At 41.7% G+C, this 12,545-nt stretch overlaps 1 protein-coding gene and 1 long non-coding RNA gene across 12 annotated transcripts in view; one reads left to right on the top strand and one right to left on the bottom strand.

Annotated features, from left to right (window-relative positions):
* The window catches only part of LOC110356273 (uncharacterized), a 74,018-nt gene extending 67,470 nt beyond the window's left edge, over positions 1 to 6,548 (bottom strand). For 4 of the 5 annotated variants that reach the window (XR_010471922.1, XR_010471921.1, XR_010471923.1 and 1 more), the window contains exon 1: positions 5,182 to 6,548. This is a non-coding gene — a long non-coding RNA (uncharacterized LOC110356273). The remainder of the gene's footprint in view (positions 1 to 5,181) is intronic. The other variant, XR_010471919.1, reaches the window with a different exon arrangement.
* A 90-nt stretch (positions 6,549 to 6,638) lies between these two features.
* PLCB4 (phospholipase C beta 4) overlaps positions 6,639 to 12,545 on the top strand; it is a 183,950-nt gene continuing 178,043 nt past the window's right edge. For 5 of the 7 annotated variants that reach the window (XM_065059873.1, XM_065059877.1, XM_065059875.1 and 2 more), the window contains exon 1: positions 6,639 to 6,786. The gene's annotated coding sequence lies outside the window, so the exon portion shown is untranslated. Of the gene's footprint in view, positions 6,787 to 6,852; positions 7,058 to 12,545 lie in introns of those variants that run through there. The other 2 variants (XM_065059874.1, XM_021282898.2) reach the window with 1 other exon arrangement.

Raw genomic sequence — 12,545 nt, 5'->3', positions numbered from 1 at the left:
AGACTTAAATGACATCTAAAAGCTTACTGCACTTTACTAAGATCAATGACATGCAACAATTTCTCAGGGAAGTTTCAAGAAAGAGAAAACAATCTGAGCCCTAGGAAAGGAAGAACAGGAAGGTAAGTCCATAGGCGTGGTATACAGGGTAATGTTGTTAGTTAGGTTACTTTTTCTAGAAGATCTAAACGAAAATATAGGGAAGCAGATTCAGAACATATTTACATAAGGAGTGGAAGGGACCTTTCACTATAAGCACCGTGTCATATAATCTATGACAAAAACATAAAAACCACAAGCTGAAGAGTCTCTAGACTTCACTGTTTAGATTAAAAGGCTACTGCAAAAACTTGTCACTAATGTTAGAGAGAGAGTATCTTTGGATTTCCCGCTTAAACGTATTGATGGTGAATTTACATCCATTATTATAAACCAATCAAGAGTATTGAGATACTAGGAAAAGGAGTGTTGAATAGCATCTAATGGGACTGAAAGGACAGTCAGCTGCTAAAGTAAAAATCACACAGGAAAATTCATGGGTTGAACTGCTTTGTCTTCTTCTAGGGTTGAAGTCTTTCTTTACACCGAAAAAATCCTAAATTGAAAATCCCTTGCATTTTGCATTAATAATTAAAGCGGAATACTTCTGAGTGAGCACAGATTTGTTACAGTTGATTAATAAATTTTCCTTTTTGACCTCCAATGAGCATTTTTAATGTAATCCGCTTGTTTTTCTATATTTACAATACTGAATGCTGTTGTTTCTGCCACGATTGTGTTGATACTCTTACAATTGACCTGCAGGCAATGCCAAACTCCTTCAGCTTGCCTGAACGCTTAGACAAAAGTCAACTTGATTTGCACCACTGCAGAGACATACTCAGTAAGCTGAGAGGGAGGAGTAGAAGAAGGTTCCAGAGTTCAGCAGGCAACCTTAGTCTCATCAGCGATGCGTAAATACATGGAGGGAGAGACTGGAGGTGAAGCGCACTCTCTCATACGTGTTTGGGGCTTCAGTGTGTGTTCAGCTTCTTCATACGTGTTCAGTGGGGCTTTGCTCGTCTTAAGATAATAATGAGAAATGATTTCTCAAAAGTGAGAGAGGAGCCCCAGGGCTACCTTGGGCTGCTGCCTCTAGCACATAGTAAAGGCTGGCAGCAATAAATCCTGTCTCTGTTCAGGTCACAGTAGATGGAGATCCTTGTCTCACACACATAAAAGCTGACTGGCTCTTCGTCTGAAAGGCTTCATAGTACTGTGATATTTTTGATACTGATGCCATTTTTTGGAAGGTGGAGATATTGGTACCTTAAATGGTTCAAAAAGCATTGTTCAATGCTAAATTTAATTTGTCATTAAACTGGGCAAAGAAACTAAACTCCTTTCTTCTAACATCCAAATGGAAAAGCAATCTTATTAGCAGCATTATATTGAAAGCTCTGTTTTTCCTCCCTGCTGCATTATCCAGCTTCTGGAGGAACTTTTCTGCAGCCCCATGCTTCTGTCCTGCTGCGTTCAGAAGACCTAGAGCTTAAGCCTGAAGATAAACCTGTGCCAGTACGATGAGGAGAGTATGTAGTATCATGAATAGAGCCACTAGCACACTTTTGAGTAGTAATACTCACTCCTTTTAATAGGAAAGACCTCAAAAACAATAATCACAATGTCTGCCACAGGTATTATATCATAGGCAGAGGAAAAACATTCCCTTTGTTCCCACTAATTCCTATTATGTGCATCTTTGTGTGCACCTAGTTTCCTGAAAATCCTAGGAAGAAGCTAACAGACTTTCTGAAAAAGTATCATAATTTTATTTTATAATGAATCAAGGATCTGAAACTGGAAGAAATTTTGCTTGTAAAGAGAATTAACTTTTAATAAAGTAACCTCAGCTTTTTAAAATCAAAGCATTTGATGAGATGTCTGCAACACAAAGGTATCACAGCTGATACAAATGATTAGCACCATGAATGGCCTAGAACAGGACAGGTGTGGATAATTAATGGTCTTGTGGAAAACAAAAAAAAACTGCAAAAAAAAGGAAGGCTTGAAGAAGAAAAATCTCTTGCATTTCGCTCTGTCCTGCCTAACCAAAATATTTGTGTAGCCGAGCATTTTGCAAGGGACAGCTGGTAGAGACATCTACAGTTAAAACTGCCGAGACTTTCAATATTTTGCCAAAATTTTAACTACCAGACTAAAATATTTCAAGCTTGCTGTCTGCCTCAAGCTGTAACAAAATGGTCCAACAATGTTCAGGGAAATGGTTATGAAAAAAAAAAAAGTATTTTTAATCAAAATTATTCGCCCTGGCCACTTTTTGGAAGCAGACATTTCTGCTTCGGTCAGCGATTTCTCTCTTGAGTGACCATTGCTTTTCACATTAAAGACACACAGATTTGGCTGCAATGTAAGACTTAGAAAAATCACTGATGTAAGTGGATGCTTTGCTATTGACTTTACTGAGACCAGTATTTTACCCATCAATATCAACTGCAGTACCATTACTGGCAGATGATAACACATTGAGTAGAGCCTTTTGGCAGAAGAAGCAGCAAAGTCCTCCCTGGGGAGCACGCAGATCAAAAGCCACGTAGCTACATGCACCGTAGCTTTGGCATACAGCACCAAGCCCAGGTTAATAAGCCATATCGTGAGGAATAATAGGTTGAGCATCATCCAAATGCAGTTTCCAGTAAGCTCTGAGCACAGGCAGAGCAGTCTGCCTCAAAAGCCTACGCAGACATACTACCTATGAAATGGGAAAACATTTCTGTGCTTATGTGCACAAAACTTTTACAACCACATGGGTTGAAAAAGATGAGAAGTGTCCTCTTAGGCTTGCACATGTTAAGGACTGTGATCACAAAAAATGTCTTGCATTGCTAGCTCTTGGACAACTTCTGTCACAGCACTATGGTATCCATGTACCAGACAACCAAAATAAGCTACAAAGGGGCCCTTTATTCAAGTATTTCGTAACGGTGCTTAATTATGCACATAAGCTTTCCTTAGTATTCCACATCAACATATTTCTACTCGGAACATTCAGGCTTAGAAATAAAAAAAAATAATGGTCTGACCACGAGGTGGTATAAATCTGTAAGAACTTCTACACATACTAGATTAACACAGGCTTTATCACAGATCATCTGACTGAGCTAAGGGTGTAAACCTACAGCTTCAACATTCTCACTGCATGCTGCATGTTCAAACTTGAAATATCTACCATGTTTCTACACCTACTGCATACTTGCTGATGTCAAAGGAAAATTTTGCCTTAGACAATCTAGAAATAAAACACTGAGAATAAACTCCTTTGGGTATTCTGAGGCATAGCGGGGTTGTGATTGTAAAGTGTCCTGCATCCTTGTATTGGATATGAAATAAATGCGAAGTTCAGTGTCTTTGGAAAATTAGTTTTAAATCTGAATGTGTTACAGATTGAGTACGTTTCTCGGAAGACAGCTGTAGTTTTTTGCTGACGTGATCAGGTGATGTGGTGTCTACTTTTAACAGAGGTAACCATTTTAAAGGCAACAGGTTTCACCTGATCACTTCAGAGGTTAAGATTTTTCTGCTGTGTTTCCTGTAGCATTTTCTTTTCAGCTGACATGAATTGTTGGCATTGTTCATGATTTCCTAAGTCTTTTTTTTTTAAGTCCCAAGGGTGAAATCTTCAGCATTGGCATGTGTTTATATGTACTATTAACAAAACTATAACTAGCAAACATTGTCCCATATTGACAAGCCACTCTTAATGAGGGAAATACTGCCTTCCAAGGCAGAAAATTAAACAGTACAGCTGTATCTCATCCACAACAAGGCACCAAGTCAACCCAAGAACTAGTTGTAAAATCTGAGGTCCTCAGATTCACTCCTAACTGATCACTAACCAGCCAAGTTGCACTGACTGCTGAAGTCAGGAGGAAATTAGTGGAGAAATGGAGACAAAAGTATCATCATCAGTTGCACTGTGTATAGAAGTCTAAGTGACTAAACAGAGCTGTACCATAATGAAACTAACAACATGGAATTAATCTCAATATGTAGGCCTCACCCTGCCACTTAGGGCTGTGTGGGGAGTTTCAGACCTGCCGTATGCCCTTACTTTCTGTGACTTCAAAAATCTTTTAACAGGAACACTTGGTGTTAAAACTGACTTTGTCAGTACCTCTAGTCTTGGAGAGCTAGGGTCCTGACAACTGTTTCTTTGATGATTGCCCTTCTTTGAATGAACAAGTCAGGTCAGAGACCTGACACTGGAAAGGGAAAGACTGTGAAAGAACAAAGAAAGGCTTTTTCTAAAGAAGCTATACTTCCATTAATTCTGAGATGCCACTGCTTGTCTGCAGTTTATGCAGTTATCCAAGAATTTAAAGTGCCTACATTTTGCGAAAACTGTTTTAAGAACCACAATAATGAAGATAATAGGCCTGAATTTTACCCTGCAATAAAATCCTCTTGCACAGGCAGCCACGACCTATTGTTATGTAGAAACCATTTTGAAGGATAAGAAATAATGGGAAAAGCCAAGCAGCGTTATGGACCAGAATAACAGTGTCTGTGCTTAGAGCCAGTGAAAGCTCTAGAGGTCTGAACACAAACCACAAAAGGATTCTTAGGGAGAGTCCAATACTATTTGCTAGCGAGTAAGCCATTATGCCTCACTGGAATTAAAATATTTTTATTACTATTTTTATTATAATTTACTTTATATGCAGCCCAATGGCAAAAAGAAAAAAAATAAGCAATGAAAAAGAAATGGAGCTCTTCATTTGTATACCTACAAATGTATCCATTTCATCCATTTTGAAATTAACTCTTCTGGAACCACAAACAAAACCCTCTTCATTAGCTCTCTGTCCATCTCACATTGAAGCTAATGTTCTCCATCTTTAATGGCTATAATTGCTGCTCCTATATCCTGCATATTAACTTGATCCCTTTAGCCCTGCCAGCACAACTGGCCTTCATCCAGCTCATGTGCTTCTCGGGCAGGTTCCTTTGTTATTTCCTTCCCACACCTGCTTTTGCATGATACACCCACCCTGAGCCTTAGCTGCAGCCTTGCTTCCCTTCATGTATTTCTCAAGCCCTACCTCTACCACCATGCCCATGAGGAATTTCTAATTGAGTAGACATAAGCAAATATGAACATCTGCTTAAAATAACACTTGCCTCAATTACGGAAACCCCTCAGTCTGTAGGTCTGCTGTGCTGCCAGGCTGTCCCTGAGATCATGCATGATCGCTGCTGTTGTTCTCGGTCACACCTTTGCTTACTTTTCTGTGGCAGCTCCAGGAGCATGATGTCAGCTCTTGAAGGAAGAATAATTTTTATCACATCCCAGTACAGCACCTAGCACCAATGGGGAGGTCTTGCTCCAAGCTGGATATTTACAGTTTACAGTACAGGATAACATAAACATTGTCATTTGCCTGCGGAAGCTCTGGCCGCTGCATTACCAGATCGGGTAGTTTGTGGCCATGCAACACTGATGACTGTTTAGCAAAATTATTTTAGCTTTTCCTCCACTGTCTTCTCAGCTCACTCATGGTAAAATCTCCAGGTGTAGGTGGCCACCCCCCCTTCCTTCTGAGTGCTGCTGCTGGCTCTTGGTGCCAATGTCCCTTTGGGATGGCTGAATTGCAGGCCATGGGTGGCCAAACTCAACAGTTCACTGTTAAAGTCCAAAAGGGCAAGCTGTAGGAGAAAAGGGATGGGGAGCCTGCTTTGGCTGCAAAACTCAGCACTTCGTGGGCCACTTTTCTTGACACGAAGGAAAACACTTCTCGTAAAATCACAAGGAGAGAGGGAAAATTGAGACCAGGCACACGATGAGAGCAGAGGAGCACAGGGGAAGGCACAGGGTGGTACACGGGCAATCCGTCGCAGTGGTTTGCAGCCAGTCATGGGCTGTGAAAGGGATGGAGAAGGACATTCAGAGAGGGAATCCCAGGCTCCTGACCTCAGCTTGCTTACCCAGCACCGAGCCTTCTCTACTGCTCACTTCAAACAAACCCCAAGGAGTCCAACAGTAATTCTGAGATAAAAAAAAAACCTGAGAGTTTGGGAACCCTCCAGCGGCCTCTGAAACATCCATTTTTCTCTTCAGCCGTGTGTTATCTGTGATGAAGGCAACAGGCCTGGCGGGAGCCACACGGGGGATTTCCTTCTTCTCCATTCAGCCACCCTTTAAACACGTATAGTAAACACGGGCACGCCGGCGCGGGCATCCTCACAGAAACACGGCCCCCCGCGTGCTGTGTGTGTACGTACATACACGTATGTGCGGTGCAGGGCTGAGGGAGCGCGGCCGCGCCCGGGGCCGCGCAGGCGGAGCTCCGCGCCCGCGGCCCCGCCGCCCACTTGCCATGCGCTGCCCGCGGCCCTGCGCGGCGGGGGGAGTCCGGTGCCCGCGTCCGGAGGAGGAGGGGTGAGCGGGTCGGCCCGCCCAGTCCAGGCGGCGGCTGTGGCCGTGGGGTTTCCCCCTGCTCTTCCGCGTTTCTCCGCGCTGCGGGGGTTGAGGCGGGTGCGGCGGCGGGGCCGCCGGGGCGGGGGAGGAGGGAGCAGAAGGGAGCGGAGGGGGAAGGAAGGAGGGAGGAGCCGCCGGCGCTGCGAGGCGGGCGGGTTGCTCGCACACACACAGGCACAGTGTGCGGAGGAGGAGGAAGAAGGAGGAGGAGGAGGAGGAGGAGGAGGAGGAGGTCGTCGCCTCGGCGCAGCCCCGGCACCCTGCGCAGCGCGGCGGGGCCGGCGGCGGCGCGCGCCCCGGCGGCTGAGGTAAAGGCGGCAGCCGGGGGCTGCGCGCGCGAGGCGGCGCCGCGCGGGGCGACCGTTGGGGGCGACCGTTGAGGGCGACCGTTCGGGGCTCGCGGGTCTGTCAGCAGCATTGCGTCCTTCACGGGTAACGACTCTGCCCGTTTCTCCGCTCCGGGCCGTAACCTTGGGCTCCCCGCGCCGCCCGGGGCAGCCGCCGGGCGGCTTTGCCGGCTCCGGCTCCCGGCCTCGGCTCGCCGGCCCTCTGCCTCAGGAGATGGACGTACACACACACGTATGTCTGTGTGTACGTGTGTGAGATTGTATAGATCTCTATGTATGTATGTGTGTGACTGGTGGTTGAATTGTTCCTCTCATCTTCGCTGCCAGCTGTGCAGCTCGCTGTAGTTTCTGAGCGTATCCGGATTTTGTCAGTGCTGGGCGATGTGACAAATTTCTGTGTAGTTAAGTATAACTTTCTTGTCGTGTGTTGTTTTTTGTTGTGTTTTTTTTTTTTTGTGGGGTTTTTTTTGTGTGTGTTTTTTTGTTTGGTTGTTTTTTTTTCCCGTCTTTTTCTCCTTCCTTGCAGAAAGGAAGGCTCACCTTTGAAGAGATTTTTGTTTGTTTTCCTTCAGATGCATTGAAAGGTCTCTCGGGTTACAAGTGCTTATATTGTCGGTGTGTCCATAATTTGCACGGGTGTTTTTAAATCACTTAATGGTAATTTTCAAAGCAAGTTGCAAAAACAGTATTTCTGTTTTGCCAGCAAGGCTACGCACCGTATTTGATGCATGACTTTGAATTATGTGCAATCAGACACCTGTTACTTAATACTGTTTATCCTTTCCAGTTACAGTTATCCAGCCTCAGACTTCTTTTTTTTTTTTAATATCTGAAAATAAATTCCAAATATTCTTTTATGTTGGCATCTGGTAGAAACGCAGGAGTTCTAATTCAGTTGTGAGGTATATAATGTGTGTATGCTTTCTCAAAGGGAGATGATTTTGGAAAGTTATAGAATAATCTTTATCTCTGGAGGAGTTTATATAATGTTAAAAGTGTCCACAGGGATGCCTTTGTAAGGAAGGCGGGCAGTAAAGGCTACACAAAGGCAAAGTCTTGCACAGTATAAATCTTCAGTAAAGAGTGCATCATGCTTTCTTAGTATGTAAATAACGTTTGCATTTTCCAGACTTCACTTGATGTTACACCATGGAATTTTCAGTTTAATAATGGGAGTTAATGAGGATTCTAGGAAAAATGTCGCATTTCTGATGCCGCAAGAGGATGGAGCAGATTCTTTCATAACACATTTGCGTTTGTGGTTGTATTCTGTAGTTTACTAGAGCAGTTTTAGCAAGCTGATGATATTACTCACAGTTATTTTCTCTAACTTCTGAAAGTGTAATGTTGATAATATTTGTAGTCTTTCTCTAGATGAAGGGTACCTAACATTGCTATGTATCGCAAAATAATTGTTGTTATATAGAGTTGAGCAATTTTGTATTATACAGAGATGGTTTCTAAATACGAGTTGGGAGCAGGTTTATTCCTCTCTGCAACTGACAACTTTGTAAAGTAATTAAAATAAATTACAGATTTCAGGGATGAGAATTCCCTTCCACAGCTGTTAATACCACTCTGCCTTCAACTGTCAGTTTTGATTCATCTCTTGATGATATCACTACAAACCAGGTATTAATATGAAAGTCAAACGTCAGGTGAAAATAGAACTGCATGTAGCTGTCAAAATAAAATTTTAAGATCTGATTTGATTGCTAGATGTGGCTACATACTTGGTAGAGTAACAATGCCTTTTATTTTATAGACATGCGCCCACGCACAGGAGCTTTGTTCTAAAACAGTATTTTCTGTCATGAATTTATGCATAACCTACACTCAGCTTTTTCTTAACATGCAGGAAAGAAAGAACCTTGAGGAGCAAGAGAGAAAGACCAAAAAGGGGAGGAGAGAGATTTCATATGAATTTCCATTACTGGCAGAGGAAATGCCTCCTTGTTATTTATCACAAAAAATCACTGGTTGTGTTCTGCCTTCACCTTTCCTAAATAATGGCAAGTTGGTTTGGCTTGATATACACTGCTGACTTCCGTTGCAGTCTTTGTCTATTTGTTCCAGTAATATCTGGCTGTGATGATGAACTTGGGACTATGCTGTGAGTCTGTCAAGTATTTGCTACAGCTTTGTAGAAACTGATAGCTTTATTTTCACCAGGTTTCCATACACTGTTTTGAAAACTTGTAGGGTTATTATTTCTATGCGTACTGAAATGGCTTATTTTGTATTTCTTTTTTGTTATTTAACTTGTCATTTTTTGTGGTCTACTTGCATTGTTTAGTGGTTTGCTTTCCTTGGTGGTTTTGGAAGTTCAATTGCTATTCCTTCCTGTTTGTAATTTGCCAGATACCGAAGTCCGCAACTGCTGTATGAATATTTTCCTTAAAATTAAATTAGTTCCTTTTCCAGGGGAAAGGGAGAAAGGGACAGAACAAAAACTTAATCCAGGCATCTTACCTAAGAGTCGCTAGTTGTGGAAAATTGATACCTCATTGATTTCAGAGAAGGCTGGTTTCTTCTGTAGTTTTAATCATCTGCCCCATTAGATTCAGGGAATTGTTTTAAATTAGTTGAGAAGTGAATTTTTCCAAATCATAAAATCTCTGGTTGGTTGTTAGTGGAAATCATTATTGAAGGTTTCATAAGCATTATTTGTAGGACGGATAATGAGTAGCCTGGGCTTAGTTCCATTCTCTAATAAATAGGTGCATTGTGCTACTTCCAAAATTGCAAAATCAATGACTTGAGTTCATTTACTAATTTTGCAAGATATGTAATATATCCAGTTTTTGGAAGACTCTTTCATGTCTACAGAAGTTGCACATGGTGGAGATGTTTATGAGCTAGACTCCTAACTCTTCAAAAGTTTTTTGATTATACTGTTTAAGATGTTTTATTCTTAAGAAGAATGCATGCATAGCACTTACCACATCAAAATGATCTAAGTGCATGCCTCAAAGGCTCTGATAAATTTTTATTTCCTGGGACTTTCTGAGAGTAGACTTTGTGGTCCTTTTGCTGCTGAGGGAAAAGTGTGTGTTGACTTGACTTTGTTGTCTGATTTTTTTTTTTTTTTTTTTTTTTTAACTTCATATTCCTGGAGATCTGACCTGTAGAGGGTTTGCGATGGTATAAATAACCAAAATACTGTACTTTGGCATTAACCATCCTGCTTTGCTTATGTTCTCACCCTGTAAGCACTAAGCTGTGAAAATTTATCTTGTTGGTCCTCACCCATCTTCTTACTCTAGTGGTTTCTGTAAGCTTTGTAAATATGGATAAAGAGTCTTGTGAAACTGCAGGAGAAGACAGATTCCCAGCCATTCTGGTATTAATTAATTAATTATGACTAGTAGGAACTTTGATTTTCCAAGAAGACATGCTGGTATATCTGAGTGCCTGGAATAGGGCCATAACATGGGGAAGGAGTATCAGGACAGCCCTTTCGTAGCTGTCCTCAGAGTGCTAATGCCAGAACTCTGTAGTTTTCAGGGCAAGATACTCCCGTGCGGCTTATGTGAGGCACAGAAATAGATGGCGCAGCACAGTTGTGGTTTCAGAGATTCCTTTCCAGCAGAATTCTGGATGATGAGTTGTCGATCTTTTCCCTGTGAGATGGTCACTGCTGGGAGCTTCGAGAAAAATCAATACTTAACATGCCCTTCTTTTGAAGACCTACATGAGCTTGTATAAGGTAGTGAATTGCTGTGGTTTCTTTTGTCAGTTTGGCTATACAAGTCATTTTAGGTATCATCCACTGAATGAAGAACTCAGTAAAGCTGTACCTGAGCAATAGCAAAAGAATCCTGATTTTTGAAGAAGAGTGAAACAGAACATTGTCCTGCTTTCTCCTGAAGAGCCCAGCCTTTAGGCAAACTTTTACTAAGTTGCACTCTCACGTTTGCCTTGTTACTAGGCTTGGATCAATGGCATTGGTGAATGGGAGTAATGTTTCATCTCAACTTTGGAGTTCTAAGAAACACCAGTCACTCTTTGTGTGGGAGAGAACCTATGCCTGGGGAGCCGTGCAGGTGTCATTGAAGGGTTACGTTGCCTTTGTGTAGTATATGGTCATGAAAAGGGAGAAAAACAAGGTCGCCAACTCTTAAGACCACTTGCCTTTTTCATGGTTTAGGTTTCTGTGGCAGATGGGGATCTTACTTGCATCTCTCTGTGCATTCCCATTTTTTTCCATTGCCAGTTATTGACCCTGGGCTCAGCCTTGACCCTGCGACCAGTGGCTAATAGCTGCTCATAGGACAGATGTTATAGATCACGAAGACCATAGATATGGCATGGAACAGTCTCACTTGTTCTCCCTGGTTTAATGACCAGGGACCATTTAATGAGTAGTTGAGTCCATAATCTGACTTTCTGCAATTGCTGCATGCTGTCTGATGGAAAATCTATTCTATAACCAGTAAGTGCTCCTAGTGCCTCATCTTGTGTCTCTTGCTTTCCTTTTATAACAGCAAGTAATCAAAACTTGACTTAAATGATTGGCAGCTGCCATACATCTAAAGTTAGGGCCTTTCAATTTCATATGGAACATGTTATCGTACCACCTTAAGGCTCTACACTTGGACAGTTAAGGGTCACTTGCTTAGTCTTTTCTCAAAATAAGAGCTTGTTTCTTTAACCATTAAGAATAACCAGGAGCTTCAGGCAGATGACGTGAGACAGTCTGTTTGGAATGTGGTCTATTGTAAGGACTGTTTGCGGAGTTCTTGAAATCAGTATCGCTGAAGTAACCACGCACCTATGTGCTCTTATTTCTGAAGAAGCTGGCTCTGTTCAGTTGACTTTGTGGCTCTCAAATTGTAACTTTCTTTGTGAGCTAACCTTGCAAATGGCAATTTCAGAAGACCATGAGAAGATGTGTGATATAGATGCTAAGTTCAAGAGTGACTGTTCAGATTGAATACTCTTCGTTGTTCTTTTTCAGATGTTGTACTGATAGATGATTTATTCAAAAAGTTTTAATCTAGGCTTGGTGCTTGTATTTTGTTGTTTTTATGTGTAATACCATTTGAAAATATTAAGAGATTAAAAATTTAGAGGTGTCATCCACCTATTAAATAGTTATATAAAAGCACTTTATATCTGCAGTTAGTCTAGCAATATGTCATCTGAGAGAGAATATATATTAAACTTCAGAAATGTTTACATGCACTGTGGTAAGGAGAAAATGGGTACAAAAAAGGGATTATAAGAACAGGCTATTTATTCTTGAAGTTACAGATAGTTTTCCTTTTCTAACAATTTCTGTATTGAACTTGAGCACAAAATGCTCCTACAAACTGGATGCGATCAGGAGGTTAGCGACTAGTAAAGGGGGCAAAAGAGTAAGGACTTGAAAGGCTAATAAAAAGCATCTATCCGATTCCAGTGATCTAGAGTTTCCACGATCCTGTGAACAGTGTAATGTAGAAAAAAACAAGCAATAAGGAAGGTCTGTGAGAGATAAACTGTGGTTTTGAACAAGATATAATATGTTGAATGAAAGAGCTTCTCATAAGAAAGTGGTAATTTTTATTCCTTGATGTTTTAGGCCACTCCAAAACTCTACAGGGTTTTCTGTTTCCTTTTTTCTCCTTCTTGAACATATTTCTTTCCCATGCCTGAGATTGCCATGTGTCTCATACTTACTTTTTGGTTTTCCTTCCTAAGCTTGGGGAGATGTTTATATTGATGTTGCTGTATGT

Source organism: Columba livia, chromosome 3 (assembly GCF_036013475.1).
Source record: "Columba livia isolate bColLiv1 breed racing homer chromosome 3, bColLiv1.pat.W.v2, whole genome shotgun sequence".
NCBI classification, from domain to species: domain Eukaryota; kingdom Metazoa; phylum Chordata; class Aves; order Columbiformes; family Columbidae; genus Columba; species Columba livia.
Note: the sequence above shows the minus strand (reverse complement) of the source record. Positions and strands in the feature narration are given on the sequence as shown.